The sequence below is a fragment of the Danio rerio genome, chromosome 2 (assembly GCF_049306965.1).
Source record: "Danio rerio strain Tuebingen ecotype United States chromosome 2, GRCz12tu, whole genome shotgun sequence".
NCBI classification, from domain to species: domain Eukaryota; kingdom Metazoa; phylum Chordata; class Actinopteri; order Cypriniformes; family Danionidae; genus Danio; species Danio rerio.
Window position 1 is genome coordinate 59,140,157 of NC_133177.1, and position 9,844 is coordinate 59,150,000.

The window sequence follows — 9,844 nt, forward strand, 5'->3', positions numbered from 1 at the left end:
AAACAAATCAAACACCTGACTCCCTTAAAGGGCCGGCATTTTCTGAAAACTCTTTCTAACACCTTTGTGTTTAGAATAAGACGGACAGCCTGTGGGAGTGTGTGGTGATGCCTAAATCATTGTTTTTTTACAGTTATTTACTGCACAATCTACAGAGTAACAGTGCAGTTATAGTAATTAAATACACCTGATCAAACTAAATCTAAAGGTAGTGTGTTGAAGCAGGGCTGGAACTAAATTCTACTAGGCTGTGGCCTTCCAGGAGTTTGACACCCCTGTTACATAGCATATTTTCAAAGCAACTGCCTACATTTATCACAGTTATGCACATATCGTTTAATGAAAACAATAAAAATATACTATAATATAAACTTCATCCATAGAAAAAAAAAAAAAAAATAATCTGATTCTCATGTCGTTCCAAATCTGTAGTAAAAAACACAACAAATATCATGATTTATACATTTATTTAGGAAAGCCTTTATACTGTTAATGGCACTTTTACTTGCCAGTTTTCCAGACAAATTCATTGAGTCTCTGCAAAAATGTATGTGCGTGTTGTTTAAGATATATATATATATATATATTTTTTTTTTTAAATAACACATTTTTACTAGTTATTTAGCAAAATACTAATATTCAGTTGAAAGTGCAATTTAAAATCTTAACTATAGGTCAAACTAGGCAATTAAATTAGATTAATTATAGAAAAAGTAAACAAAGTTATAAAAATTATTGTGACAATTTCTTTGCTCTGTGTGAATATTTTTGCCTTTAAATGCATTTCGTCCATATCTTACACTTACCTTTTAATAAGCTCTGTGGCATTGGTTGACTCCTGATACTCAATGTTAAAAACATAAAAGGAACCAAAGAAAACACAGAGATAAAATAAATATAAAATAGGAACATAAAGCATCAGAGTAGATGGGGCAGTAATGGTTGAACAGTAATTTACCATTTATTATCACAGTAAATATCTGTAATGGTACATAGAGTAAATTACTGTAATTTTTTCTTTGCACTACAGAATTTCATACAAATCCTGCTCCTTTTACAGTAAAATACTGTTTCTTTTCATTACAGCTAAACACTGGCTATTTTACAGTTATTTACTGCATAATCTACAGTAAGGGTTAACAGTGTAGATGTTTTTCAAGACACTTCTATACAGCTTAAAGTGACATTTAAAGGCTTAACTGGGTAATTAGGTTAACGTTAGGGCAATTAAGCAAGTTATTGTATAGCAATGGTTTGTTCTGTAGACTATTGAAAACAAATATAGCTTAACGGGGCTAATAATTTTGACATTAAAATGGTTTAAAAAAATAAAAAACTGCTTTTATTCTGGCTGAAATAAAACAAATAAGACTTTCTCCAGAAGAAAAAATATTATCAGACATACTGTGAAAATTTCCTTGCTCTGTTGAGCTTCATTTGGGAAATATTTAAAAAGAAAAGGAAATTCAAAGGGGGGCTAATAATTCTGACTTAAACTGTTTATGTATCTCTAATTTGTGTGTGTATAATTTTCTGATGGAAGTCAATTTTTCATCTCAGGTTTTGCTGTTAAATCAAATCTCTAGTTACATAAATTGCATTAAAATGTGACCTGCTGCTCTTGAAAGTATACTATTCTGTGATGTTAGCAATGTTATTTTGTTTTTCTGAATGTGAATTTTAGTGTATTTGTCCATATTGTGTTGAACCCTGCTGTAGAAGCATGGGGCTGATGCGGTGTTCATTGTCAAACTCAAAATTTTTATTTATTTTGAATTCCTGTAAGAACTCTAGAGACTTATTTTACATCTTGCAAAACGCAAGATGCAGTGGCACAGTAGGTAGTGCTGTCGCCTCACAGCAAGAAGGTTGCTGGTTCGAGCCTCGGCTGGGTCAGTTGGCGTTTCTGTGTGGAGTTTGCATGTTCTCCCTGCATTCACATGGGTTTCCTTCGGGTGCTCCGGTTTCCCCCACAGTCCAAACACATGTGGTACAGGTGAATTGGGTAGGCTAAATTGTCCATAGTGTGTGAATGTGTGTGTGTGTGGATGTTTCCCAGAGCTGGGTTGTGGATAAGTAGGCTTCCCCAGCACTATTAAGAGATTAAAGAGGGCGTATTTGTTTTAGTGCCTTCAAATATTAGCATATGCGGGGGAAAAAACAGGCGTTTACTAGTGTGATGTTTGTTTTCACGCCTTTAAAATAGGCTATACTTTGTGAGGATGAAGTTTGTATTTCAGTGTTGTTCAGTCATTCACAATCCTTCAGCTTAGTCCCTTTATAGTGGTCCCTTTAACAGTCTGCAAAATGAACCGGCAACCTAGCATATGTTTTACACAGCGGATGTCCTTCCAGCTGCAAGCCAGTACTGGGAAACATCCATACACTCTCATTCACACACATATTCATACACTACAGCCAGTTTAGTTCATCAGTTCACCTATACCACATGTGTTTGGACTGTGGGGGAAACCGGAGCACCCTGAGAAAACCCACACCAATACTGGGAGAGCATGCAAACTCCACACAGAAATGCCAACTGACCCAGCAGAGACTCGAACCAGCTTCTGTCTTGTTGTGAGGTACCAGTGCTAACCACTGAGCCACCGTGTCGCCTATTTCAGGGTTATATCATCCATATTTTTGTCATAGCTTGTAATAGTTTAAAAGCCTTCTGGCAGATGAGTTTGCTGTCTGAAAGATAATTTAAACCAAGTCTGGAAGGAAGTATTGACAGTAGGATTTTCTGTCATTTCTACATTATTGGGTGATTAATTAGTTAATGCAGGGCGATGCAGTAGGTAGTGCTGTCGCCTTACAGCAAGAAGGTCACTGGTTCGAGCCTTGGCTGGGTCAGTTGGCGTTTCTGTATGGAGTTTGCATGTTCTCCCTGCGTTTGCGTGGGTTTCCTCCGGGTTCTCCGGTTTCCCTCACAGTCCAAAGACATGCGGTACAGGTGAATTGGGAAGGCTAAATTGTTGGTAGTGTATGAGTGTGTGTGTGGATGATTCCCAGAGATGGGTTGCGACTGGAAGGGCATCCACTGCGTAAAAACTTGCTGGATAAGTTGGCGGTTCATTCCGCTGTGGCGACCCCAGATTAATAAAGGGACTAAGCTGAAAAGAAAATGAATGAATAAATGATAATTAGTTTATGCATTATCTGTCATAAATGTATTTTCAGAGCCGAACATCTAGGAAGTAAACTTTAAATGAGTGCACTCTTTTAGAGAAACCTGAAAAGAAATATGCGTTATATACAATTAATTTAATTTACAAACATGCAGATGATGTGAAATGATTATATGAGATATTGCAATATTTGAATGTATGCAACGCCATATACACTCACCGGCCACTTTATTAGGTACACCTGTACAACTGCTCATCAAAGCAAATTTCTAATCAGCCAGTCACATGGCAGCAACTCAATACATTTAGGCATGTAGACATGGTCAAGACGATCTGCTGCAGTTCAAACCGAGCATCAGAATGGGGAAGAAAGGGGATTTGAACGTGGCATTGGTTGTTGGTGCCAGACAGGCTGGTCTGAGTATTTCAGAAACTGCTGATCTACTGGGATTTTCACGCACAATCATCTCTAGGGTTTACAGAGAATGATCTGAAAAAGAGGAAATATTCAGTGAGCGGCAGTTCTGTGGGCCATTTTTACGTTTAGCCATGTATTTTTTGCAAATTGTAAAAACTGTGTCTGATCATCTGGGGCTTACCAAAATAAATTGGCTTCATCAGGAAGCTTGTCTACAGTAATGTTCCTCCATCCATCTTAAGCATTACAATTTGCAAAATTTGTTCCTTTATTTAATTTTTCATTAGCTTATCCCTTATTTATCAGGGGTCTCCACAGCGGAATGAACCACCAACTATTCCAGCATATGTTTTATGCAGCGGATGCCCTTCCAGGCACAACCTAGTACTGGGAAACACCCATACACACTCACATTAACACACACACACTCATACACTAGGACCAATCTAGGAAATAAACATACAGCATTTTCTCCTGTTGATGCCAGAGGCCAGACTGGTTCTGAAGTAGATTTTTATTTACATAAAACCTTTGTAAAGACACATTTAATTGGGTGAATGGAGGGCCGTTTGAATCTGCCGTTAAATTGAAAACAGGTGATGGGTTAAGGCAAAGGGGTCATATAAGAGCAGGAGAGAGGACTTGGGGATGCAATGAGAACCATCTGTGTCAGAAAAGCATGAAACGTATAAAAACATATGTATGTTCAAAACTGTCATGTATGTTTGAAAAGACACATACTGTATGTGGAGAGAAGAGTCCAGTTTAGATGTTTGAAAAACATATTAATCATGATTACCAAATGTGAGCTGCATGTGTAAAAACAGTTATGACTACATTAGATCTGTACATTATAAAAGCCAACAAGAGAAGGGGGATTTAAATCGGGGTCGTACAGTAGAAGGTGAGAGGAAGTAAAGATAATAGTATAGCAAACTTGAGGGATTTGGATGGAACATTGGATTTGTCCTAGGGAGAGACATGGGTCTGCTTACGGACATCTCTGCTTTTTTGGAAAATATTCCAATAAAGTATATTCTTCTGATATTCATAACCTCCAGACTGAGTTTGATTTATTAAGAGAAAAGCCGATAACCACGACAATTCCAGCTGATAGAAAGGCAACAGTAACTCAAATAAGCACTCATTACAACCGAGATCTGCAGAAGAGCATCTCTGAACACACAACACGTCCAACCTTGAGGCAGATGGGCTACAGCAGCAGAAGACCACACCGGGTGCCGCTCCTGTCAGCTAAGAACAGGAAACTGAGGCTACAATTCACACAGGCTCACCAAAACTGCACAATAGAAGATGCCACAAAGGATTAAGGCAGTTCTGATGGCTAAAAGGGCGGTCTAATCTGGTACCAGTACGGTGTACCTAATAAAGTGGCCGGTGAGTTTATACGAGCTTTACATGCAGTTCATATTCAGTTAAACGGCTAATTTTGTGTTCCATGAAAAAAAAAAGAAAACACATCACTAAATGATTAGCATTTTACCATCATACTAGTTTGAGCTTCAGTTTTACATTCCTCTGAAAATGATTGTCATAAAATTACTTACATACAACGGCAGTAGGCAGCATGGTGGCTCAGTGGTTAGCACTGTTGCCTCAAAGCAAGAAGATCGCTGGTTTGAGTCCTGACTGCATCAGTTGGCATTATTGTGTGGAGTTTGTATGCTCCGGTTTCCCCCACAGTCCAAACACATGCAATATAGGTGAATTGAACTAAATTGGTCGTAGTGTATGAGTGTGTGTGTGAATGTGAGAGTGTATGGGTGTTTCCCAGTACTGGGTTGCACCTGGAAGGGCATCCGCTGCATAAAACATATGCTGGAATAGTTGGTGATTCATTCTGCTGTGGAGACCCCTGATGAATAAGGGACAAAGCTGATGAAAAATTAAATAAAGGAACAATGTCATTATATACTAATATACTTACAAATTATGCAAATTGTAATGGTCAGGATGAATGGAGGAACATTACTGTAGACAAGCTTCCTGAAAAAAGGCAATTTATTTTGGTAAGCCCCAGATGATCAGATATATTTTTCACAATTTGCAATAAATTAATATTTATCAACAAACAGAACTGATCAATTCAATTAATAAAACACTTTGTATGTAAATGTACAAAATTATCCTTACTCAACAAGGCTCGAACCAGCGACCTTCTTGCTGTGAGGCATTGTACCACCTTGCTGCTCCTATTATTATTATTATTATTATTATTATTATTATTATTATTATTATTGTTATTATTATTAAATAAACCTAATTTAATTTAAATATGTGATTTGTGGGGATGTTATAGCTATATTATGGGGATTCACTGGGAGTGTATGGATTTTGACACTAGATGGCGCTATTACCCTGTACTACTTAACTTGCTGATCTAAGATGCGAATGAAAACTATTTTCAAAATTAATTTTCAAAAATAAAAATAAAAATATCAAATTCAGCAATCAGTAGTTTCTTTTTCTTTTTTTACAGAATTATTTTTTTCACCATAGTTTGTGTTTTACACACAAATATGAAATAATAAGAGACATTTGGCTTTAAAAAAAAAAAAAAACTATAGGCTCAAAATAAAGTTTAAAAGGTTTTTGAAAATGTCCTTTTGGATTGGAAAATTATTTAATAATAGACTGAATTTACCTAATATAGTAAATTTACATGGATGTCACGGTGGCTCAGCAAGAAGCAAAACATATGCTGGATAAGTTGGCGGTTCATTCCGCTGTGGCGACCCCAGATTAATAAAGGGACTAAGCTGAAAAGAAAATGAATGAATAAATATAATAAATTTACCTACTAATAAATACACATAAATAATACATATCCTATTTTGTTACAAACTGATTAGATTTCTTTGCTAATATGACAGGAACAATCAGGCTTGACAATTACACTAACGCCTCATATATTCGGGTTACTGTACAAAAAGCTAAATTTGCCATTTTTTTTCTCATCTATTTATTCATTTTCTTTTCGGCTTAGTCCCTTTATTATCCGGGGTCACCACAGCGGAATGAACCACCAACTTATCCAGCATGTTTTTACTCAGCGGATGCCCTTCCATTCACAACCCATCTCTGGGAAACATCCACACACACACACACTCATACTCATACACTATGGACAATTTAGCCTACCCAATTCACCTGTACACCATGTCTTTGGACTGTGGGGGAAACCGGAGCAACCCCACGCGAACGCAGGGAGAACATGCAAACTCCACACAAAAACGCCAACTGACCCAGCCGAGGCTCAAACCAGCGACCTTCTTACTGTGAGGCAACAGCACTACCCACTGCGCAACTGCGTCGCCTGAATATTAATATGATATATTAAATAATATATATATTTTTAAATTTATCTTTTATTTTATATGCATGTTTTTATGTAAAATTTGGCATTACATTTGTAACACTTGTCATGCCAATAAAGCAATTATTGAATTGAATTGAATAACATAAAACAGAAAAGTAATACGACATGACAATTCATTTAAAATGTTTAAGGGTTTAAAATAATTTTTAGTTGATGTCGCTTTGTTATTATTTCTTGATCATTTTAATGTCACGATATGAAGGTCTTGGCCCCTTTATGTATCTTTAAAAAAGACACAATCGCAGCTGAGCGCCAATTAGTGGTAGCCAATCATGTTTGAGAATATTTTGACGAACAACTCTACTATCCAATGGCATTTCAAGTTGCAGATATTGAAGGCGGGACCTGCGCTTTCGTGGCCTCAGTGACAACAAAGTTTATTGATGACAACGAGGGACTCGAAGGCGATAGATAAGATAGCCAGATAAAAACATGAACATTAGAAGGTATGTTGAAAAAAAAAGTACTACTTTCTGTAATGTAATTCGTCTCAAATAATCGTCGAATTATCAACGTTGTTATTTAAAATGCCTCCAAAAAATATTGTCTGAAAGACCTCCCTAAAATATTCTAGTAACCAACATCAGCAAAAGTATTTCAGTCTTGTAAAATATATTGTTTTTGTTGTTATTAATGTTAACAACTGAGACCGTATAGGCTAGTGTTATAAGCAGTAGCCTATTTATCAAAGATACAGTATGTTTTATTCATTAAATCCAGATATTAAGGCTAATTAATAAATAAATTCACCTGTTCATTGTAATGATCAGTCTGCTTATGTATTTATTGTGCAGAGAAGATGCTTTTGAGCTTTGAAAGTGGAAGGGCCCTCAATATCAATCCCAAAATTAGATAGAGAGATAAAAATTTAAGTATTTATTAAATTGATGGTCAAATCGGGGTTTCTATTTATTGCAACAAATCTATCCCAATGATTTGATAGCCCAATTTAAAACTTGGCCACTCACAACATGCCCCCACCCATTGAAAAATTGCATATTTTAGTTGACTGTATGTATTATACAAGGTGCTCTGTGCTGTTCACAGGGTCCCAGCGTGGTCTTAAAATGTCTTTAATTTCATAAACAAATTTTTAGGCCTTAAAAAGTCTTAAATTCACTGAAATATTGTCTTGTAGATCTCAAATAATTTTAAATAGGTCTTCAATTTTTTTCAGTCCATGTAAAGCTTGGGCCGACATCCACAATCCATCTCCATATAATATTTAAGTTCCTTTATTGCAACGAGATCCAATTTACAATAGTATGATTGCTGCATTTACACCTGCCCAAACGAACCGCAGAGGGAAAACGAACTTTAGTGCCATTCAACATAGCTAAATTAGGGAGGTGTGAAAGCACCTTTTGCCATTGTGTTCCCATGCTCAACAGAAATGACTGTGATTGGCCGTCAAGGTCATCAGTTCACCAAACTCACCGCTGTTTACTCAATGTAACCACAGAGACAGTGACGGTGGAGCGTTTCAAAGTCACGTCAATCTACATTTGTCTATAGGCTGACAAATAGTATAATCGATTTGCTGATAAAGTGAGGCTTTAAAACGATCCAGTGTCCCTGTATCTGTGGTTACACTCCATAAACAGCGGTGAGTTTGGTGAAATGATGACCTTCACAGCCAATTACAGTCATTTCTGTTGAGCACATGAACCAGATGGCCAATCAGCACTGTTTAAGAACACGCTCAACATCGCTCAAATGTTAGCAGGAAATTGAGGTTTTCAAAGTTTCAGGATCGATTGTTACTGAATTCAAGTATCGTGACAACCCTAGTAAGGGCTGTACGATTAATCAAAAAAAGATCACAATCTTGATTCGACCTTACACATGATCTTTATTCAGCTTTGCTACGATTCAGCCAATCATATTTTCATGGTCAAGAGAGAAGGGTAAAGGCGGACTCACAAGTCTTCACAGCAACATTGACACCTTCAAATGGAGTTAAAAGTGTCACATACTATATTTATAAGGTATAATACACCCAGAAATGTCATTTCTGTCTTCATGTAATGGTGTACTCGTGGTCGCGAAATCAAACGTGAGCTGACCGCCAGCTGTTTGTTTACTATCGAGAACGCATGCATGCACGCTAATGATGCCTACTTTAGTGAACAGAACCTGCATAGGCTGTGAATAACAGGTAATGAAGTTATAAATAACATTCAGTTTGTTGCACAGAGCGATCATTTGAGGGCCGTGAAAGGGAAACCTCTGCGCGCATCATTAAAATAATCATAACACATTTTACAGTTATAATTACGACAAGCATTTGATATGTTTTTTTTCTTTTATAGCTAACACACAGTGTTGTGCATGAAAATAAATGTTTACTGTGTCAGTATAGCTGCTCTAGCTTGTATAATGTTGAATATAATGCAAGAAGGAAACTGATAATGACAAAATTCTAATTTTACCAGTGAAAACAAATAGTCTAATAATGCTGTTAATGACAGATGACAAGCACATGTCTTAAACATAATGAATCAACTTTATAATTATGAACAGTTGTGTTCTGATGTCATCATTTTACTGTGAATTAACAAACAGGACATATTGAAGTTCTGTTCAAGTCCACCATAATGACTATACAAAATGTAGCATTGTAGGCAACAGTAGAGCTACACATATGCCTAATATTATTAGTATTGTTTTACCATATGTTTGATAATTAACAATAATAATAGGCTAATCTTATTACCCTTTACTTTACATCTACAGATTTGTGAGAAAATCTTTATCTTGATTTCAAGCAAAAAAATCCTGATTCACATTTTTTGCCAGAATCGTGCAGCCCTAACCCAAGTTGCAACTTAATTATTTTATGTTCAATCAACTTGAATTAACACAACCCTGCATATATTTACAGTGTAGTTATCA

At 36.4% G+C, this 9,844-nt stretch overlaps 1 long non-coding RNA gene across 2 annotated transcripts in view; it reads left to right on the forward strand.

The window, feature by feature from the left end:
- Positions 1-7,296: 7,296 nt before the first annotated feature.
- LOC137488289 (uncharacterized) overlaps positions 7,297-9,844 on the forward strand; it is a 98,158-nt gene continuing 95,610 nt past the window's right edge. For both annotated transcript variants that reach the window (XR_011007286.2, XR_011007285.2), the window contains exon 1: positions 7,297-7,395. This is a non-coding gene — a long non-coding RNA (uncharacterized lncRNA). The remainder of the gene's footprint in view (positions 7,396-9,844) is intronic.